The sequence below is a fragment of the Coturnix japonica genome, chromosome 4 (genome assembly GCF_054131305.1).
Source record: "Coturnix japonica strain WE chromosome 4, WE-NBRP24, whole genome shotgun sequence".
NCBI lineage: Eukaryota > Metazoa > Chordata > Aves > Galliformes > Phasianidae > Coturnix > Coturnix japonica.
In genome coordinates, this window is record NC_140666.1 from 21,437,814 (window position 1) to 21,461,578 (window position 23,765).

The window sequence follows — 23,765 nt, forward strand, 5'->3', positions numbered from 1 at the left end:
AGTTCTAAATTTCATCAAAGACTTCCTTTTCCTCATTTAAAGCAGAGTGATTTCCTTGTATGGTTTTATCAGTGGGCCAGAAAAGCTGATAAGATTGCTTCCTTCCTCTGTTAGATACGCTTGGACTTCTGCCATGCCATTTTGAAAAGTAATACATTTGCTTTCCTGACCAGTGCAGGAGCAACAAATGGGTGGTGACTCTCGCCATTCACAAAATGTAGTTAGATAACTGAGGTAAGCAGCAGAAGATCAAACTGACAGGCTCGCAGGTGAACTATTCAGCTTCTCTGCTATTGCATTTACAATAACCTACTGCTATAAGGATGATTGCAACAGTACCATGAAGGAGGAAGATACTGCCTCCTCAGAAGACCACCTGTGAACTACCATGAACTTCCTTCACAAGGGCAGTAGAAAGGGCCCTAAGCTCTTCTCCTTCATTTCCCTTGTTATTCTGCTCCTCTCCTCTTCCCCATCACACACTTTTGATATGAGGCTCTATACTTATCAGCCCTTTACACACCAGAGTGAAGTTGGTGTGAGGGAAATGATACCATGACCTCATTTAATTCTGCACTACATTTCTCCTGTGAAGGAGAATCGCTAGGGCTGCAGCCAAAAGCGATTCTGCAGTTCTGTGACAATATGGAGAAGATTTTTCCTTTCCCACTTCATCCCCACAGCAGGAAGAACAAATTTAGATTCAACAGAATCTTCAGTATTTATCACACAGGCTCTTGCATCCTATATTGGACCTCAGCCCAACATGTGAGCGAGCGCAGCACAGAGGGAGCTTGGTATGACTCCTGTGTATAGATGTTAAGAGGTATGAGCTGCAGCAGTTATCTCGTTCCTGAACACAAGCATGAAAGCAGCAGCTGTTTTTACAAGATACACACTATCACATCCTCCTGGGTATAAAAGAAAGAACTGAACTGCTATATAGTGCTTTAACTAAAATGAACTCCTATTGGTTAGTAAAGTTCCCATAGCTTAATTTTATTTTATTTTTTTTTTTCTTTTTTTTCTTTTTCTTTTTCTGTGTCAGTTTTAGCCATATTTAATTTGAGGGAGAGTCTTCTGGAAGACAAACTGGTGTGACACAGCCTAGAGTATCCAGAGCACTTCAGATGCTTCCTTCTGAGGCTGTATTGGAACTACCATTACATCCTTTGTGGTTACTCACCATCCCTGCTCCAAGAAAGAGCAAAGCTCTGGGCATATCTCTGATTGTCCTAGAACATCTATATAATACTTACTGCCCAGAAAACTATTGTGAGGAGGGTGGAATAGCACAAATTTTCATGCAATGCATTTTTCTGAGAAGCAGTATCTGCATGATAATATAAAAAATGAACCAGGTTAGTTCTCCAGAAAAGAATATGACCACTACACACACAGACATATGTGTTTAGATATCTCTGTGCAAGTACTTGTATCCATACATACACATAAGTACTTTTATATAAGTACTTCTATGTAAGTGCTGTAATTTTTTGTTCCTTTGATTCCTTACATTTTATACAAGGCTAACATAACAAATTACGCGCCCTCAGGATTCCAAAAAAATAAAGTCTTATCCATTCAACTGCTGAGAGTGGCACTTGAAACAGTATGGAACAAATTAAATTCCTGAGTTATGATATGGTTAAGTTGAATATGGCTTGGAAAAACTGCACTTCTAGTGAAAATCAACCTCTTGAGCAAATTTAAGAGGTGAAGTCATAATGTGGGCTGCTTACTGCCAGAGGAAAACAATGTCAACCCACGCTGAAATGCTGACTGACCTGGCAGTAGTCTGAATATTTAGGGTATTAAAAGTACAATTCTTCAGAAAATTGTAGTTGCTGAAGTTGTTAAAAGCTGATTTTTAACTCTAAAATCTGAACTTTGTGTCTTCATCATAGTAAAAGGCACTACAAACAGGGTGAGGGAAGGAACAGATCAAGAAGGCTTGCAAAGTAATGGGCTTTAATTTTCCATGACACAAAAATATGTGGTCTAGTGGTCTGGGTACTGTAGCAGGAGCCAGGAATTTCATGTTTCCCAGCCAGTCTGAATCTCCCTTAAGAGAGCTGATGACCTATACGCTGTTTTTCAGAGGATGAAAAGCTCAGTAAAAAGCAATGGCAACAATCTAATTATATTTTTGGTTTGTTTGTTTATTTTACCAAAAGGGAAGATATCTATAACCATAAATTGAGACAGAGAAATTTCTCCAAACTGACCCATTCTGGAAAAACAAGAAGAGAACACAAAATACCAAGTTTGTGGATAGAAACAAAACTCTTTAGCAGAAGTTGGACTCTTGCAAAAAGGGGTGTACAAAATGTAATATGGATTGAAAATCCACAGATCTCAAGGAGGTGGAAATATGTTCAACAGAAATGCTGCTTCCCTAAAAACGTACGCAGCCTTCTAGAGAATCACAGACTTTGGGCATTTTAGAAGTTCATAGAAGAAATACCAGTTGCTATCACTACCGATTATTACAATTATTGTGATGAGCTGACATTTGTAAATCGCATCTCACTTTCTCTGAGAACTGGAATGACATTCTTTAAAGAAAGAGTCAGACTTCTATGCCTGAAGATCTCTGTTTCTTGTTTAGACTTTACAGTGAAGTGTTACCTAGGAAGTTGCTTGGCCTTGCTTTTCTATTTGGCAACAGAAATACAAGATAACGCACTGCAAGCGCATGGATTAAAGACGGTGAACAAACATCAGGGTATATTTGAAACTGACTCTTGAGGACTATAAATATTTTTGTTTTTGTTGCTTTGTGTTACAAAGTTGTCAATTCATGACACTCTATGTGTTGGTAACAATGCAAAAAGAGAGCACACTCCCCAAAGTCAGCACTTCTGAGAAAGATTATGCAGCACTCTGCTCTCCTCCACTCAGCATTGCCTCTGCACATCTGCCAGTACATGAATGCTTTTTGAAAGCCACTGACATCAGGCATCAGAGACAGGCTTCATGTGAGTCATAGTGGTGAAAGAATAAGGCAGACTGCAGCTGGACAAATTTATACCCTTTCAAAAATGCAGATTCAGAAAGCCAACTTTATACAGCCTCTTACAGTGCATGTTCATCCATACTAATCAAGTCAAACATTAAATCAATACCTTGAGAATGAACACATGTTCATGAAGTTAACCATCATTTTAAGACTGCACTATTTGGGAACGGGTGATCTTTGATTGAAGTAATGAAATTAAATAAACTTACTTGCTCATTAAATTCTCTGAGGGTTTTCTTTTCTCAAAATATATCTGTGCCGCTCCTGTTATTTTTTATGTGACTTCTGACATGCCTTATCTCAAAACAAATCCCAAATTATAAATGGACTCCTGAGTGTTCGAGCCATTTGTCTGTCCTCGACACAGACTTCTCCATAATTGCATTGCTTTCCAAAAATGTAACTTCACATATTTGGATCATCTCTGATTTCTGGAAGCCTGTTTAGAACTGAAAGCTACAGAATACCCACACAGATCCAAATGAACTGGATACATTTCCTTACAGCCACATGCTGGCTAGCAATACATGGCATTCCCACCTTCAGAAGCACAAACGTTGAAGTTGGAAAACTGAATGGGAATACACAACACAAATGGCTTATATCATGTTTTCCTGATGTAGGCAGCTTGAAAACCCATGGAAACTGGGATTTTGCTTAAACTTCAAATGATGGAATAATTATGCAAGGTAATTTGCAACAATTCTGTGCAATAATTCTTGGTCTGCTGCTTGAATAATTTTTGAGCATTTGTCATTTCAAATATGCATTTCTAATTCTGTTCCCAGAACCTCAGGTCAGCTGACAGGTTTTGTTCCTCTGTTGACAAATCAGATAGGTAATTTCAGTACATAAGTGCAGAAGAGTGATTTTATAAGCACTGATTCTTTCTGAAGTGTTAATGCCACTTCAACCAGTCCTTTGCATTCACTCACCCACACTCTCAAATATTTCTGTGGTCCCAGCCAACCCTTTTAATATTTTTAAAAGTCCTTTAAAGTAACACAGTCATCCTCCTTTCTAATAGAAAATCTTCTCTTTTCTGTAACAAAGCAAACATTTTCAGAGAGATGTTTGGCTAACACGTTTGGTGTCATGCCTTACTGACCTTTACGACCTTACTGTCCATATTCTGTCTCTACCCTGACCATGAGTTCAAGTTTCTTTGAACGTCTTACACTACGTCAGTAAAACAGTATTATTGTTCTAATGTTATTTAGATTTTAGTATCTAGAAACTTCAGTTATACATCCTGCTGCACAGGATGATACATGATCACCCTTTATAATATAAGACAAAAGCATTCATTTGCTCTGCTCAATTACGACAGCCCCCTTCCTTGCACTTCCAGTAGACTTTGTACATCAGTTCCTAAATACTCCAACCAATTTTTTTCCCCAGCACCCCCTCTGGGAGATTATTTCACAACCCAGTGGGCCTCTCTTCAGCTGAGGTTTTCTGTTCCCTTTTTGAAGTGTGCTATTTCTCTTGGTATTGCATAATACAACACTGGAATCCCTGTTAAGAGGGCCCACAGTAGGGCTATGATGACTGTGTTCTTCCATATTTGGGGTAACTTTAAAGGATGTAATATGTTTCTCATCATTTTATATTCTGAAGTATAAGTTAAATAAACAAACAAATCAAATTGTTGCTGAGCAACAATCTTAGTCTGCAGCTACACAGCATACAACTGTTTCATCTTAGGCATAATCTGCAATATTCCCTCATACCCTATGAAATTTGTCACTGGGTTTCTTTTCACAGAATGACTTGGGTTGAAAAGGACCACAGTGCTCATCTAGCTTCAACCCCCTGCTATGTGCAGCCACCAACCATTAGACTAGGCTGCCCAGAGCCACATCCAGTCTGGCCTTGAATGCCTGCAGGGATGGAGCATCCACAGCATCTCTGGGTAACCCATTCCAGTGCATCATCACCCTCTGAGTGAACAACTCCCTCCTAAAATCCAATTTAAATCTCCTGTCTCAGTTTAAAACCATTCCCCCCCCTTGCCCCTTTGACCATCTTTTGATGTCATCACTCCTACATACTATTTTACTAACCAACTTAACACACACACTGTATGATATATCATTTTTTCACTTCAGCTAACAATGAATGAGTTTATTTCTCATTTATAATTTGGAAGAGATTATAATAATCTGCTTCTAAACCTTGAAGAATCTTTACAGGTACTGACTTTAGATTTAAAGGACTAAGTTTATCTCCAGAGTAAACCTGCTGACAGTTAACAATGTACATGAAACAAACACTCCATCCCCCATACTTTAAAGGAAGATGTACCAGGACTGAGTGATTGAATAGTGCTAGTGATTTCATGGTGTTTTCTAGTTGACAGATTTAAACCACAGCAATGGAATCATCAGCACTGAAGCTATAGCGGTAGCCTACCCTATGAAGGTCTATTGGTCACCACATTCTTGAAATGTAAGAAATCCTGCTTACGATTAGAGTGAAAGCAAAGTGGCTGCCAAACATCTGTGAGAAATTGAAGACTGCTCATTTATAATCTGAAACTTGAGTGGACAGCTAGTTGTTGGCCTCTTCCGTCTAGACTGCTGCTGCTCCCCACTCCCATGTGAGAGGGTCAGCCAGGATACCAGTGACCAAAGCATCTCATTCAAGTAATCAGAACTCACTTGCCTACTCTGTTCTCCCACCTCCATCAAAACATCAGTTTCAGGAAAGCATGATTTTAAAGTTGACAGCTATGAAAATAAAACGCCTGGCAGAGGTTCTAAGGAAAGGCATGCCCTGGTTTCAATTTGTATTACGTAGAGGGCCCCTAAAAGTGAAAAAGCATGTGGTATGCTCGAGGCCCCTTGCAGCTAAAGCACTGGAAAGAGAATAAGTTCAAATATGCCCTATTTTGTTTGCAACCTTTTTCACATGAAGGCACTTCTTTAACCTCTCAGAGTTCCCTCCTTAATCCTCTTTGGGTTTTTACCTCTTACATCTAGAGAACTCAAACTACTGAGTTTGTGAAGTGCTAGTTAAGCTACCCAGATTGCACTTACAGTGAAAAAAGACAGGTATTATATTTTTCATATGACAGACCAGTAATTTATGGCAATATATTTTTAGGGAAAAAAAAACAACTGAACAGCTGCCTAAATTTGCATGGCAACATTCTGAAGTAACATACAGTGAAGCACAGGTAGTTTGAAGCTGCTTTTAGATGGGTTGGTCATTCAGATAGTCAGCTCAGTTTAATTACTAATTTACAACATGAACAAGCCAAACTGCAAAGGTGCACACACCATATCACAACATGGCTGTAATGAATTAAACATCATTATAGTGTCAAGCTGGAAAGATTTGGATTCATTTAATTAATATCAACGTGAAGCCAGCATAGCTCGGTGAATAGGTCAAGATCTCAAAAGAGGTGATAGCCAACGAAACTGGAGTAATACCATTACAGTATCTGTGGCAAGAAGCTGGAGAAACATGATGATGATGGGGACTTATACATTTAATTCATTTTGAAAGTTCACATTTTGGTGAATAAGACCTATTATTCTACACTTCAATCTCTGTCTTCTTCCACAGGTGAAAAAAACTTGTCATTTAAACTAAAGCTTTTAGCATTTATTATTATATAGTTTTATATACAGTAGATCAAATACAAAAAAAATTGTATAGTAACAACCTTAATTAACATGATAAAATGCCTCTTTCTAGTACCCATGGCATTTTCTTGCAGAGAATTGGACCTCCTTTTAAAACAAATAAAATCACAAGCATAGCTGTGAATTCTGTTGTATTTTTATCCATTTTAATAGCTTAAATGTTCTGATTCACAGGAAGTGCTTTTTGCTTTCAATGACACAATGTTTGCCAGGTTCACATTAAATCCTTAATCATATTCCTCCTGTTTCAGTTTACGCTTTTGGGTATAACAGTAGAAATGGTCACACAACTGCAACCATGGAGAAAGAACAGAGACTGTTAAGGACAAAGTACTGACAACCACAGTGAAGATGGTTGATAAGCACATAGCAGAGGTTGCAATCACACAACTATCACCACTAAGATTGAGTTGAAACTCAGTATTTGACTGAGCAGATCAGAGACAAAGAGCTTGCAAATAGGTTACAGCTTAATTTTAGTAGGACTATTTCTTAATTATTACAGGCTAGTGGAAAAAAACAAAACAAAACACATTCTCATAGATACAATGCAGCAGATATACTAGATGTTTGAAAAGAAAAAGTGCTTGAGAAAACAGAATCTAAGCAGAATAAAATGAAATATGAATGTAAGGTGGATTTCTTTCCATTGTACATTCTGGAAACTAAAATTGAGGGACTTCAAGCTTAGCCTAAAACAGTGATTTTTACAGGCTTTGTCTAGGCTCCTGGATCATTCCAGCACTGCTTCTAAATGTCACCCCAGTGCCAGACTGTACAGAGAACTTCGCAAGGGGTTTTGGTGAGATGGTGTGATAATGCAGGCTGCTCTGTGGGATATGCAATACAGGTAGCAGACTGAATACTGATCAAAAAGCAAAGCGTAACATTTTGAGTATTTCAGTTCATCCTCTATGCTTATTTTCTTACTGCACTTTGCATACTTCAATTTAGATAACAGAATTTGCAAATTTGCAGCTTTTGACAGCTGCAGTTGCTTTGCTGCTCAGTTCTTTATATGACCTTATTATCTTCCTTTTCCAGTAGATTTTGAAGTTTCCAACATCATGAATTATCTGCCATTATACGTTCACATGCAGATATGAGTAAATATTTAGGATTTGAATCAGAATGCAGAAATTATGATAATATTCACTAGTACTATCTCAATATTCTCTTTCAGGGCAATATTCTTCACTAATAGGGCATGTTCATCCCCAGTAAGGTATCTCTAGTAGGGAAACTTAGAATCTTAGTTTTATACCCTTTTCTTTTTATTTTATTTTATTTTTTATTTTCTTACGCATCTGCTTTCTCCTTGCATCCAGCTCAACACTTACCTTGCCCAACTTTAAGCATTTACTCTTCCATTTTATGTACCGATATCATACAAACATACTTGACTCTTTGCCCCTGCTACAGCTGTCACCTTTCCCTTTCATGTACCTAGCTCACCAGCCCTGGCCTCAAGCAGCAGAGACTGCAAAAGATGATAAGAGATTCATAAGTCACCAGCCCTTAGCAGCAGGGAGAAGGAAAAGCAGAATAAGCTCCTCCCTCTTGCCATTGGAGCCTGCCAAGCTCTAGAAGCCTCAGATTCCTGGTGCAATACTATTGGGAAGGTTTATACTTTTACACACTGCTGCTATTTCCTGCAATTGCCGTGCAGCGGGGAAGCACTGGGTGCACAAATCCCTCTGCCCACCCTTTGATCAAAGTCTATGAACCCCCCTTCTGCACATACAGACCAGTTTTTCACAACATATCAGGGACACAAGGACTGAATATGGAAGTGTAGAAATTTGGACAAAGCTCAGAAGACTCTTTTCTACCTGACAATTCATTTTATACAATCTTTCTGTAGTAAGCACTTTTTTCCCACCCTGGGCTGATATACCTTCTTTCCTCAGTACTCAGGTTAAAATCTGTAAATTTGAGTTTGTTTTCCAGTTTGTGTTAACCAGGAGTTCTTGGAACAATATGAATGCATTTGTATTTTTAGCACACCTTATGTCTTTCGCACCTGCAAAAAGCTAATTTTCACAAGGATTCAGTCAACAAAAAAAGACTAAATATTGTTAGCCCCATATCTATCCCATTGATAAAGTCAGCAGAAATAGCCTGCCAAATTGAAGATTCAACAATCAACCTTTTCATTTCCACAGAGAAATAATAAACCAAAAATTGCAATATTGTTCATCAATGGGTTTTCATCAGTAACATTCTGCAATTGGTTCTTTGTTACTATTATTGAACTATGAATCTGAACAGAATGAAATTGACCTCCTAGTTCATTTCAGTTAGTGCTGCTTATGAGCAGCTGAACTGTTTTAAACAAACCAAATACCAGTAGCTAGTAGTGACTTTGTGACCTACAGAAAACAAACAGAATCCTGTGTAAGTCACCATCTTTGCACAGTAATCTCTCCTTTATGTAATACTAATCTTATTGTTCTGGCAGCTAATTGAAAAGAGTGTTTTTGAAAACTGTTTCAAACTCAAAGCTCTGAAAAGGAATTTCATAAACTAAAGTCTAGCTTCTGTTTTCATTGAACTGCTCTGTAATTGATTTGCTCATATAATAAGATTTCCAGCAGCGAAGGGCCATGTCCTTTTTCAAAACATTCTTGCATCCTATGAGGGTAATGCAATATTCAGAACTAAATCTGGTTTTAATTTCTCTAATTCCTCATTACTTTTATAATAGCAAAAACTTCCTGATCTATAACTTCACAAGGAATAAGATACTGAAGTACAGATCTGGATTCAAATTTTGTGTCTGGAGTCAATGATAAATGTCAAAAGAATTGAATCCAGCAGTTATTTTGAAAATGTGAGCTAGCAACAGATTTACTTAAAATGAAGGAACAGCTTCATTGATTCTACCAAAATCCAGGAGCCACTTCACTTTATTATTGCCTAAGCTATTTTATTCTTTCCAGCTGGCTGATTAGATGGAGCAGAAAGGTATTAGAGGGACCTGTATAGACTGGATTGATGGGCCAAGGTCGCAACAACCCCAGGTAACCCTACAGGCTTGGGGAGGAGTGGCTGGAAAGCTGCCTGATGGAAAGGGACGTTGGTGTGTTGATGGGCAGTCAGCTGAATACGAGCTAGCAGTGTGTCCAGGTGGCCAAGAAAGCCAATGGCATCCTGGCTTGTATCACGAATGGTGTGGTGAGCAGGACTAGGAAGTCATCCTGCCCCTGTTCTCAGCACTGATGAGGCCTCACCTCGAGTACTGTGTTCAGTTTTGGGTGCCTCAATACAGAAAAGACACTCAGGTGCTGGAGCAGGTGCAAAGAAGGGCAACGAGGCTGGTGAAGGGCCTAGAAAATATTCCCTATCAGGAGCAACTGAATGAACTGGGACTGTTCAGTCCCAGGAGGGATGAGGCTGAGGGGAGACCTCATTGCTCTCTTCAAACACCTGAAAAATGATTGCAGTGAGTGGGACTGGTCTCTTCTCAACTGGTGATAGGTGACAGGATGAGGGGAAATGACACCAGAGGAGGTTGGATATCAGGAAAAAATTCTTTACAGAAAGTGTTGTTAAGCACTGGAATAGGTTCCACAGGGAGGTGGCTGAGTCAACATCCTTGAATGTGTTTAAAACCATTTGGATGTGGTGCTCAGAGACATGATTTAGCAATGGGTTGTTATAGTAGCATGCTTAGGCTGTGGTTGGACTTGAAGGTCTTTTCCAACCTGAGCTATTCTATGATTATATGACTCTTAGACTTTTGCCTTCACAGTATGGGCTAAAGAAATAGGATACCAGAAATAAAACTTAAATTACCGTCTTTTATACTTAGTATTTACCACAAAGATAAAATGATTTCTGAACCATTTAGCAATCTAAGAAATTATTCCTCATAAAAGAAGGCAGGCTCTCAATTCCCAGCATACACCACAGGTGCTGAATACATTACAGTCCTTTAAGAGAAGTCATTGCTGAGTTCCATAGTAGCCAGCTCCAAGTAGAGTATGAGACAACACATTAGTAGAAAGGAAAAGAAAAAGGGAAGAGCCTTGCAGCAGAAGTGGTGTGTACTCAGAAGGGTACACTGGTCATAACAACTCAGCTAATCAACAGTCTAACCTACCTCCTGCTATGCTGACATTGTGCTTCAGTTGATAATGCAACTTCTCAGAGCCACTGTGTTTCAGAACAAGTTGTACTTGGCACATGGCCATGGTGCTGAGTGATCCTTCTCCTGTGGGATTCCAGAGCTTCCACAAACAAAACAGGTCACTTTCCACAAACGCGACATAAAAGAAAGACTGAAAATGTCAGTGTTGACACTGGATGCCTGCTGAAATTAGTATGCAGAACCGAGCATTGTTTACAATGCAGATACCTTAATGGAAAAAAAATCACACTCTTCCCCCACCCAACTTGTCCTCTCACACACAAACACACCACCACACCAAACAGCTGGCTGAAAAGAATGCCCACAAACTGATGAATCTGAACTATTGCTAATGAGTGCACATCTGCTTGAAAGCAAGCATTATCCCACCCTGCTCGCAGGGTGAGCCTCATTCTGCCAGTCGGTGCTATTGGAGGGAATTCATGCATAGATCACAACAAACACTTGGGATATTTCTCAGTCTTCTTTAAAACCAATCAGTGAAAACACCATTTGTACATTTTGAAGGACATTTTCATGCTCAGTTTTTTTGTTGTTGTTGTTGTTGTTTTTTCTCTTTAAAGATATTTGATGAATAGAAATTGTAGTGTTTTGCTCATAGATTAGTGCTGGGGGGGGGGGGGAATTTCTTTTTTGTATACTTTTTGTACAGTAGGCAATGCTTTAAACTTTACTCTGTGGTTTATTAATGCAGTTAAAAGATACTTGAGTAAATGTCAGAGAAACATTTTATTTGCTCACCAGATTCATCTCAATGCAACTTTCAGATCATGGAAGCAAAACCAATGCTTGAAGAAAACCAAATGTTATGTGTGAATTAGTAGAATGGCACACTTGCAAAAACAATGTTCTTTCTAATGTTAGAAAACAGGTTCACTAAAATACAAAATGGCATATGGAACATTGTTAAAATGCTCTGGAAAGCAACCCATCAGTGTTACTGTTGATATGCTTCAGATTATGCCACAGAAGAGGGTATGTCAAAACACACAGGGGACTATTCATTTAGCTTTAGCAGGCTTACAGCTGTCTTGATTTCTCTCCCACGGATCTACTGTGTTTATACCAAGGACAGTGGATTCTCAGAAAACAACAACAAAACACACAACAAAAACCACCATCAGGAGAACACGAGCAATTGACACAATTGCAGATCTAACCCACAGAATCCAAGAAAAGAATAAAAATTAAATCAGGATGGTTTGCTTCCTAAATAGACTTCCAAATCAGGAAAAGCCTCAGCAGACCATTCAGTAGAAGGTACTACTATATGAACATTGATAGCATTTCAATATCATACACCATCTTGTATATCCCAATATTTTTACATTAACGAGTAACTCATTTCACAGTAAACCTGTGAAAAGATGTTAGGAAATAAAGGAGAGAGAGCATAAATTGATTAGCCAGCCTGCTGGTTTTGATTCTTTACAGTTTTCATGTATGTCATGCTTCTGCAGTCTCATTGTATGGCTTCAGCAAAAGCTGGCTTGGCACTGACAGCTTATACAGTTTGTTTATTTGTACCCACTTGTGTTAGTACCGGAGCTGGCTGCCTACCAATTTCCCTGTCTCCATGGATTATCTTCTCTGTTTTCATACATTTTCTGGAGCCTGATGGCAACTGGGTATTAGAATAAAACTAGAGTGCTGTATGGAATCTTTGCAGTAAATTTAGAGTTTTAATCAAAATTTCTTCTATTGCTGACATGGAATTCCAAAGCAGTTAATATTTAATCACAATCACTTCTATTTTAGAAACAATAATAGAAACTTGTAACAGCTATTTTTAGTGGAACGTTGGTCTTAAAAAAACTGCTTCTGTGAAAAAGCACTATTCAGTCCACAACTAAAACTACATCTGTGCTTAAATATGTTCTGAAATAACAGTCATAGAAAGGCTAAAATTTGATTTTCAGTTTCTTCTCTACGGCTGAGTTTTTGAAACCTCTATCACATTGGCCTGACTGTATGTGTTTCATAAATATAAAGGAAAAATAGGATTAACTGAAGCTAACTCTCACTTCAGTCATAGTCACAAGGAGAACTGAAGGGAAAATGGGTACAGGTTGCACTGGGAGAAGCGCTATCTCAATTCAAGACAATTTTTCAGACAACCTCACCTAGGCTCCTTTGTCCCAGGAAAAGTTGAACCTGATAATCTTCTGAGGTTCCTTCCAATCTGGGCAGTTCTATGCTTCTGTAGTCATCTATTATACTTTAATTACTGTAACTGCAACAGCATGATCCAGTTTATCCTGTGGATGTAAGGATGGAAAGTTTGATTAATGCTTCTTTCCCAAATTGCAGCCTAATTCCCTCTCAGCCCAAGAAACCAAAGTCTCTGAAAAGCCCTCTTTCACAAATATGCAAAACCTCCTCAGAAATCTGGATAAATAATCAGGTGGCTAGCATGCAATGAGCTACATGCAATTACAACTATAAAACCCACTGGGACAACCAGTCATTGATTTTAACCTCTGTCCTTTTAACCATTCATTCATCCAAGTGAGGATTTTCCCTCTTAATCTCTGAGGGTTTTAGTTCCGGGGAAACTATTGGTAGGTGTGATTTTTTTGTTGGCTTTTGGAAATCAAGAGACTGCAATACTTGTTTGTTCCCCCCTCCCCACATTCATCTGCTTCACAATTTTTAGAGATTCCAATAGATTTGTGTCAAAGCTGGGTTGACTTGCACTGAACAGGTAATATTTATTCCAGTGTGCACTTACTGTACTCCTTATGTAGTTTCTACTAATTTACCTTTTGGAGGTTTCAATACTGTAGGATTACTATCCTTAGAGAGGGAAACATGATCCATACTCTTTTGCATATCACGAGCAGATATTTCCAAGACAAACTTACATTTGGCTGTAACTATTGCATATCAGTTGGCAGCTGGGTTCTTACATAAGTCACTGCAGTGTACCTGAGTAAGAGATGAATGATCTGAATTAAATTAAAAAAGATCTTTAGAAAAAACTTAAAACAAGCATGTATAATTTATATAATTTAATAATTAGCGTATTTTCCACCTCCTTTATTTTCCAGTTTTGCTCAGTTACAAATCATCACATAGTTTATTGAAATCAGTGTCTCACTGTCAGATGGGCAGGGCATTTCTGACCCGTGGACTGAAGCACAGCATGGAAATATCCAAACCTGTTTTAAGGGAAGAGTTCAGGTGCCAAAAGCAATCTAACTGAGGTGTCAGGGAATTCAGCATTAAGCAATTCACCAAACAGAACCCTACCCTTGTTCAAGATGACTCAAGTCACCCATTGTAACAATAACTCAGGAATGCTGGGCAGTTTTGCCATGAAACTATCACACTCTTTCATCTAATAACAACATATTAATACATTATTCAGATTTTCTGAAGCCAAAGGTTTGCCCACAGTAGGATGTGGGGCACTGCACAAATACCTGCTGCAAACCTATGCCATACTCAAACCAGAGGTTACAGTGAATGTTTACAGAGCACAACATCGGGCAAAGCAGTTGTGCAGCTATTTTGCAAAGGCTGTTGACCTAGTAAGTCTGAGTAGTTCTCTGTTAATGTAGCTACACTGCTTTTAGGGCCTGGGCTCTGTATGCACTGCACAGCACCCAGTAAACATTCTTGAGACCCTCTGTTTACTCATGGATCAAGCATGGCAAGTATAACAGCCAGGTAAACTTCTCAAATCACTAAGTATAGCCTAGGGCCCTGCTGGGGAAATATTACTGTTGGTGAGAAGACAAACTAAGGCTTTAAGTTCTCTCAGTATTAGCTTCTCTGTTCAGACTCCTGGCTACTTTTTAAAGAAGAGCATGCCGTGATATATACAGACTGAGGGGCAGCCTAGTGTTACAGCCAGACTTACAGCTAGCTTGTGCCAAAAAGGATCCATCCCTCCCTGTCAGCTCCTGCCTCCACATTCCCAGTCTCTTTCCTGTCATGAAATAGGACTGTAAAACTCTTAGTTTCTTTCGAACTTCCCACTGTAGAAATTAAAACTTTTGCTTAAGTCTCACAACTCCAGTGCTTACAAAGTATGAAGTCTTGCTCAGTCTCTGCTTCTGTACCAAAGGAGAATCTTCCGACCAACAAATCTGTGTAACCTAAGCCTAGCCTTGCTTTATAAATGTTAATTTTTTTTTCTTTTTAAACCAGAAATCACAGTCATCTCCCTTGGAAAAAAAGAAATAAAATTCTTAGTTTTCTTCTTAGTTTTATAACCAATAATCTTGGTTGGTTTTGGTCTTCTTGTTGTTGCTTTTCTTAATAATAGCTTATTGTTTGTAGAGAAAGGATTTCCTTGTTTGACAGTCGCCAGTAATAATTCAAAGTAAAAACTATTCCAAGCTAGGAAATAGAACTGAAAGAAGCATCCCTGTTGGATGTCTGCAAGATGAGCATAAATTCAGTACATGATGAACTAAGACTATAAACCTGCTGTCTAATGGTGTTCAAGCATACATACAGAACTGAATACAAGGTACACTGTTCCCATAAACTATTTCTAGATTAAAAGAAAAAGGAACCCAGACCCAGTACCTCATCTGGCCTTTGGAGTGCACTGCATCTTTGTCCTGTACCAATGAGAGATGAGGCACTGAGGAATGTGATTGTTCTTTTTTAACCATCGTAGGACACTAACAGACAAACAAAAGGTTTTCAGTGTTTCTGTTCCATAAAGCCAAGCCTGCACTTGTGAAAGGGTCTTGTTTTTCAGTCCCTCAAGCCTAACTCACAGAATTTGTTATCCTTGTTTCAGTGGCATAGCTTTATTGATGAAAAATCATTCCTGTCACTTGAAAATCTAAATCAGACTTGTGCTTAAATTTTTGTCAACCCTTATTTGTGTATTATATTCAACAATAAACAATTCCACAGAGGTTTGTTCTGAGAGAAATGGAGAAGTTTTGTTGGGTCTTGCAGTCTGGTTTCTGTAGCAAATAAAAACAAAGTACATTCCTCTAAGGAAGTATTGATATGAATCATTCTATTTAAGAAAAGATGTATTAGAAGGGAGTGAATCATTGTTTGCTCTACACAGTATTTCAGCACAGTATAGACACAAGTATTATTCATCCAGATGTGTAGGTACTTCACTAAAACACCATTGTTAAGAATTCTAGCTGTGGATATATTTTCATTCTGGAATTTATGACTGCCTTCCTTCCATGCATACTGATACAACCAAAATCATTGCAAGCAAAGCAGTCTATCTAGCATTATCAAGTGCATGCATCTATTCTCCTGCTAGGCTGCCCACGCAGACCAAAAGCACTCAAACTACACATCACTGATTCCAGTTAGCACCCAGATGGAAGATCATAAAATACAGAATTAGAACTGATGTAGAACAAAAAAATTGCAGCTGACTATTCAATACATATTAGACCTTGTAAATAAAAAGACTGATTTATTTAGTCCTGCTGCCAGTAGGTAAATTCACATGGAAGAAAAAAGAAAGCCTAATTCCATGCTCTGGAATCAGAACTTCATGGGTAAGTTATTTTCCATTTCTAGAAAAGTTGTGTAAGAAAAAGAGTTATCAGCATAAATTCTTTCTCTCCTTGTGATTTCAATTAGTGATACATATATTCACAAACTATTTTCACTCGCAAAACTGAAAACACAGCACCAACAGATTAGCTACAAGCAAAGACTTTTGCAAGAGAAAAGGGAAATATTTTAAGAAACATATTTCTTAACTTAAACCAGCGCTATTTACAAGTAATTAAAAAATAGTTTATTAAAATACAATTGAAAACACGTGCAAAGGAACTTAACCTAAAGACTTTCACGGCAAACATCAGTTGCCTATGTAATAGAATAAATGATGCCTACAAAGTCAGTAAGTTACATGAGAAGGGAAACAATTTCATGCCAATAGGATGGAAGACTGACAATAGTATATTATTGTAGTTGTACCCTCTTTCTGCAAAAAGTTCAGTTTCCCTTACAGTAGACACAGATGTTTTGTACTTTATCAATTATAAAATTCAAGGGACTGATTCTATGACCCTGTATAAGCTGAGTATAGTGCACCTCATGGAATAGACTTAATAGTACATGCTGTGTTCCCCATGCATCCACAGCAAACAAGATGAGATCTCCCTAACAGAAGACACACACACTTTCACCAGATCAGCTTTGTCCACATCTGCAGAGTATCTAAAAGGAAATTAGAAATCACAACTTTTTCTTTGTTTAGTTCACCTGTTCATATCAACCTTAGTTTAGTTTCTAGCTTACAGTTGAGTTTATATTGATTTTGGTCAATCTTAGTTTAACTATTTATGTTAATTGTCTACAGAATATGAATACTAGTTCCGTGACTACAGTTGGCTGCATTCCGGCCCAACATATTGACTCATGAACTCAATGCCCCTCTGTCATTCATTTAAAACCTTGTTTTTGTGCGTGAGTCAAAAGCTAAGGATTCTCTAAAACAATAAATTTCTAACATCTCATTCTTGGGTGTCAGCTAATCATCGGTGAACTCCTTGCAAATATTTAAAAAAACAAGCCAGAACACTTGTGTTGAATCACCAGTGCACTCTACCACCTTTTGGTCAGGTAATGCACACAAGAGTCTCTCTCATTACGGGTGCTACCAAAGAACCAAATTCTTACCCATTCCGGCAATCCAGAGGCTATATTTAATATTTTAGAATTTACAGAAATGTATTAAATCTTTAGTACTCATGCTTGCTTCAGCTTGTACAGGCAGGTTCTATAGCACCCTGTATTCCCTCCAAATGAAATCTTAAGCACATGGGAACAGAAAAATAGTGACAGCTTACCCAAATTCTAATATTTTTAATTCTAAATGAGTAGTCTTAAAAATGCTATTTCTGTATTTTCATGGAAAAAAAAAAAGAATCAAAGTTCAGAAATAGAGCAAATGACATACTGACAGAAACACCAAATTCTAAGATACAAATACTCAAATTTAACATAGTTATAAATTGTTCAACCTTTCCTGTCTTCAGTGGTCTTACTATCTACAAAAGTGCTCTAGAATTTGTGCATAGTCAAGAACAGAACTTTGTTTCAGATAAATGGAAATGAAGTAGCCATATTTTCTGACATACCATATGACTTGTTTTTTGCCTCCCTTTTCACTCTTAAAATAATAAGACTTCTCTCTCCATTGTCTTCAGAAGGAAAATCAACTAACATGCACAAGTATTAGACTCAGTCTTAATCTCTCATTTTAGGCTGTACCCACTTCTAAAGTAGCAGCACTTGTTCCAGTACTTGCTTGTTCAGCAGAAGTTCTAGAGGCAAAGAGGCAATATTATAAAAATATTATAAATGTTTTATTTACTTCAGAAATACTAAAAATGCACACTAATTTGGACAAATAATCAAGGACACTTACCGAATAACTTCCTCCCCCCCACCCCCCAAGAAGTCTGAGGACAGATACAATTAATCATTTATTTTAGCTTTGCTCAGGCAAATGCAAGCAGCCTTTAGTGATCTCTCTTGTTATCTGCACTTACTCATCACCACAACAAAGTTTAACTTGTTTTACATGTCTGTTTTGTATGGACAATATAATGACAGAATAGTTTGGACTGGAAAGACCGTACAGCAGATCAACCCATTCAAAACCATGCACATTGACACCTCCCACTTGATCGGGCTGTGCAGGACCTTGAACACTAGTGATGAGGCATCCACAGTTTATCTGGGCAGCCTGTTTTTCTGCTTCACCACCCTCACAGTTAAGTAAATAAACACATACTTCTTTCAGCAGATTTTCCTTCCATCCTTTTTTCTTTTCTTTCTTAAAGTAGAAAATACAGGAGTGACTAAGAAATAAGATCAAGAAACTGTAATGATGATCACATCCACCTGACGTGCTGAAGTTAAAAATCTTGAGCAATTAATAACTCAAGTGTATTTATATTCTTTTAATGTTTTATCCTACTGTTGGGCTCTGCACGTTGTACACTGTTGTCATCAGGATATTGATGTAAACAAGACAAAAATGCCTTCCTACATGTAATGCTACAAATCTAGTTTAAACCCAACCACTGAGCAAACATAGTATCCAGTTCTAACAGTATCCTTAACACCATAGCAGGCATGACTTCAGTACTGACTCAGCTATAATGATGAAATCTATTAGAACTCTGACATCCTTTCATAGCACAATGGATTTTTCTCACACATCTCCCATTCAAGTACAGACGAGGCCCAACTCTGTTTAGTTTCTGAGATATTACATGATCCTACCTCAAGCACAAAAGCAGTTCAACTAACATGCTTATTGGCTTTCTTAAAGTGATTAACATGTTGCCTCTTGCTGATTTTGTGACTCAAATTAGACATTCAACACTGCTCATTTCCAGAGTTATTTACTTTTTCCCCCTACTACAGTTGTAAAAGCAATCTTGTAAAATCTCAGGACACTGAGATATTTCTCTAAAAATAGTTTGTTGTATGTATTTTAATTACAGATATCTAGCAATAGATGTGTAATAAAATTGCCAACTCAAGGATTATAATGCATTCAGTAACAGTGCAGATTTTCTAATGAAAAAAATCTATTAATTTTTATGACTATAATTTGTATGAAGTGACTCTTCTGTAATATTTGTTCCATAGTGAAGGTACTTTGTGGACATTGGGCAAAGCTAAAGAGTCATGCTAGCAGATGTGAACTCATACTGTTGGTGTGCTATACTGAAGTAAAGCAGCTTAGGACAAAGAAATTGCAAAGGTTAACCAGCCTTGCTGAATGCTTGGATTTCTTAGTCTGAGCATGCTATTGTGGCAACACAACTGAACAGCTTTTGGATATTCCAAAGGGTTTACAAGGTCCGTGATAGCATGTTAAAATATTGCACAGCTTTGAATCACAAACAGTTCATTGGCTATCTTGGACTATGAGCAGAAAAACTTAGGTTAGTCTGCACAGACATGTCCAGACCCATTCTAGTAAAGATTCAAAATAGGTATAATATATTTTATGATCTTGAAATAAATACATAGGGCCAAATACTACTCATAGTTATACAAGAGCTGCCAGGAGTAACTCATTTCCATATTTAATTTGCAGATCATTAACTTCAGGTTTGCATCTCCAAATTCACATTTAAAGCCCCTGAAAGCAGGATCTGCTCCTATAACATGGAGGGTGTTAGAAGCAACTGGTCATCTGTCTCAGAAGAGACTCCAGCTCAGCTGGTATGAATATTTATCCTTTACGTATTAAGTATCACCATAAAGACAGAGGAACATGTAGCTTTAACAGAGAGATTTGCTGTAAAACACAGGATTAATATTACTGAAGTTCAGCATATGAAGAGCTAATTAAGGCTTTCTACAATATTTTAATAATTTGACTGTTCTTGACATATCTCCCTTACCTCTCCCTTCCACATTCTAATTTCGTCAGTTCCAGGTTTAATCTTGATTGTAGTCTTGCTGCTGGACAACTGATTGCTCTCACTCTGTTTTTAAATGGATAAGGAAAGTTTAGTCTTGTTCCTCTCCTTCCTTTCTTCATTTTACCTAACTGCTCTGATTCTACTTTCATAGTCTCCTAGGGATTTTAAGCTACCTTGCACATCAGCAGCAGTTTGATGTTAAATAGCATTACCAAGGTCATTCTGACAGAAGGATCAGGAGCAATCTGTTATGAAACCAAATGCTCTGTTTAAATCTGTTTATTTCTGTTCTAAGACTAGGTACTTGGAGTTGTCATCATGACTCAGAGCAAAGTTGCAAAGCCCCAGTTCTACACAAAGATTAGTCACTTTGTTTTTTTGGACTGAGCTCTCTGAGTCAGTTTCACATTGTTGCACAGGGAGTACCTGGGTACATCTACAAATAGTTTAGGTAACTCTAGTGCACATTTCTGGAAGAAAGGCGGACTCTTTGTACCTGAACAAACAATTGACTAGGCCTACCTCAGTATCCCCAGGTCAGAAGTTGGCTTTAGGATGAGAAATGATAACAATATCAGTATTGATTCACATGTTTTCCTTTATCCAAGAAGAAACTTAAGGGTTATCACTCTGAGATTAATACGCTGCAAGTGCTAAACAATCAGTTGAGCTGTGCTCTTAAGTCATTAACTGCTTCAAGGATTATATATTTAGACACTAAAAGATTTGATTGAAAGTACAAGAAATCGGTGCTTGGAAATGTCTTTCACTTTTTACACCTTGGTAGAGCATGATTTGAACAAAACTGAGAACTAGGTTTACACAATTAGGTCAGCTGCTTTACTTGACTGTACAGTGATTCTACATATAGCATGATCCTAAACAAGTGACTCACTTGTGCAGACCTGCTTTTCATTCATTCATTGACAGGGCTACATTTTCCCTTTCACACACACACATATGTATGCAATGGACATTTATATGTGTGGATAGGAAAGGAAGGAGAATTCTAAGTTATGACAAATTAACACTGCTCTCTCTAAGGCCATTTTAAGTTAATTCCACCAACGTGAGGCCTGAATTTGCTCCCCTCTCCTAACACTATGTTCACTATCTTGACATAAAGACCTGTGCTTTTTTTTCCCCCCTCCTTCAGACCATTTGATGAATCCAAAATGCGATCTGATTGTAGCATATAAAAGAACAAGGATGTGATCATATCTTCATTCAAGCTTAATTATTAATGTTATAAAATTATTTTTGTAAGAAATATAATGGCTATTTTTAAAATAGCAACTATTTTAAAAAGAAAGCAACCTTCAAATGCTTCATCAGTGCATGAAGGACAGGCAACAGACAACTTCTTCAGCATACTTCTCTGCCACTTGCTCAGATCCTAACTTAATAATGTGCCCTTAAATATGTAAATATGAAGAACCATGGGGTATTATCTGTTGAACCATGGGGTATTATCTGTTGTACACATTCTTTAACTTATCTACATCATTTTCATTTGTATCCTTGATTTTATTTTTGTAATCATCTAAACCACAAACAAAAATATAAATGCTTTAGGAATATATGGCCATTGCAGTTTAACAGCAGTATTTTGAGTCACAACTTCTATAAATCTGTTCAGGACATTTATTTGTAAGACTGAATGAAATATAGTTTCATTACATCATACACACACAACACTCGTATGCTGAAGGGGCTGACATCCAATGCCAGATTCACTTTGCAACATTCAAAAACAATTGAAACTTGGCACATGAACACTTCAAATATGAAGTAAGAAACAACAACAGAATATTAGGTAAGATTTTGAGGTCTTCTCAACACTACTCTTTCACAAACTGTCAGGAGATGAGAAATGCATTGCTACCAAGCAGAGTGTACACTTTATCATCAGGGTTTTAGAAGCAGCACTTTATTTCAAAATACATCAAATGCCAGTCTAAAAAGAGAGGTAAGCCTTTGTTAATCTATGATGAAACATGTAGAACAATTTGAGACTTACTTGCCCTGTATTAAGTGTTATTATGCTGCGTACTATATACATATACGGAGAACTAACACTCAACTGCCAACATTATGTAACAGAATATTCCACCACTGAAATAACAGAATGGAAGCTTTGCAAGGCATTAAAAATGATTGATTTTTCACTGATACAACATACTTGCACACACTTTTTCCTCTCCTCTCACCCAAAAATTGTTAAACAAAAATAAATCAGGCTGTGGATACACAGGAAAGTTACCCTATTCTCCAAGATGCACCAGTACCAAGAAGCACTGAATTAATCTTTACTGCTGTATTAAGTATAATATAAAACAAATAATATTAAAGATGTTGCAATACCCTAAAAAGGAGCTGAGTTGTAGGTAATGCTTCTTCTGAGAACATCATTAACTATGGGTAATAATATTGTGGAAGTTCAGCAGACTGCTGTTTGTTCACCAAACACACGGTACTCCAATCACAAAGACATTGAAAAAATCAGATTTACCAGTTTTTTTGATATGGTTGCACCCTTCAAAGTGACTTTTATGGTTCATATAAACATGGGCACACTGTAATGGTGATAATCATGATAAAGGCAATTTATTATTCCATCTGTATTTCATTTTACAAAGTAAAAAAACCTAAAGCTTGGCAAGCATCAAAACTTAGCAGCAAAATTACACCCCTTACAATAGAATTTCAGGAGACAGAGCGAATATTCAGAGAAAATCTCCCATTGCTATAGTTTATTGCAACATATTTTTTCAGGCTTTATCATCACCTATTGCATTTTATAACAATGTTTTGTTTCTCTGAAAACAACTTGTGAGTCTGTGAAAGCTCCTTCTGAAACAACAAGGGTAGGTGTAAGGATCACACAGGATGGAATTCCAAGTCTCGTATTTAAAACTCAATTGCACAATCTATATTTGTGAGCAGCTATTTGCCCAAGCATTCCTACAACCTAGAATTAACAAATCGATATCCCCTCCTGTATTTCCTCTTGTACTGACAGGTGTGTAATCTGTCCCTTAAATACACAGTTCAGGTAAAATGCTCTTAAAACATCACTATAGATGTCAAAGTGTAACTGTCACAGAAATGAGTATTTCCAAGGCCTGCTATCCTATCTGCTTTATACTTTCCTCCCTCATTAACGAGAGAAGAAAATAAATACTACTTAGTGCAGACGTCACATATAAGTACTGTTGCTAGCAAGATCAGAATTGTAAATTCTTGATTCCAAGTAGATCACAAAAATGATTAACATCTTCAACCATTAAGAACAACAGACCGTTGCACTGCTGATCTAATAGTAACAAATGAATACTTCAACCTTTATTATTCACAGGTAAACTGCTGATGACGTAAAAGATCAGTTGACTAAATCTATTATAAGACATGGTAGAGTTTGATTAGCTGATCAGATTTATTTGGTTATTACTATATTTCTTAATTCATCACACAAGAAGTAGCTATTTCTGTTGTTTTGTGTCAGTAGAACTCATGTTTTGAAAACAACCACCAAG

The 23,765-nt window shown here is 37.5% G+C and overlaps 1 protein-coding gene across 11 annotated transcripts in view; it reads right to left on the bottom strand.

The window, feature by feature from the left end:
* NXT2 (nuclear transport factor 2 like export factor 2) overlaps positions 1 to 23,765 on the bottom strand; it is a 60,220-nt gene that overhangs the window by 29,207 nt on the left and 7,248 nt on the right. For 2 of the 11 annotated variants that reach the window (XM_085546236.1, XM_085546229.1), the window contains exons 2-5: positions 20,209 to 20,292; positions 13,696 to 13,759; positions 12,955 to 13,089; positions 10,784 to 10,932 (exon numbers count right to left, since the gene is read on the bottom strand). The gene's annotated coding sequence lies outside the window, so the exon portion shown is untranslated. Of the gene's footprint in view, positions 1 to 10,783; positions 10,962 to 12,954; positions 13,090 to 13,593; positions 13,760 to 18,056; positions 18,106 to 20,208; positions 20,293 to 23,765 lie in introns of those variants that run through there. The other 9 variants (XM_085546228.1, XM_085546227.1, XM_085546234.1 and 6 more) reach the window with 7 other exon arrangements.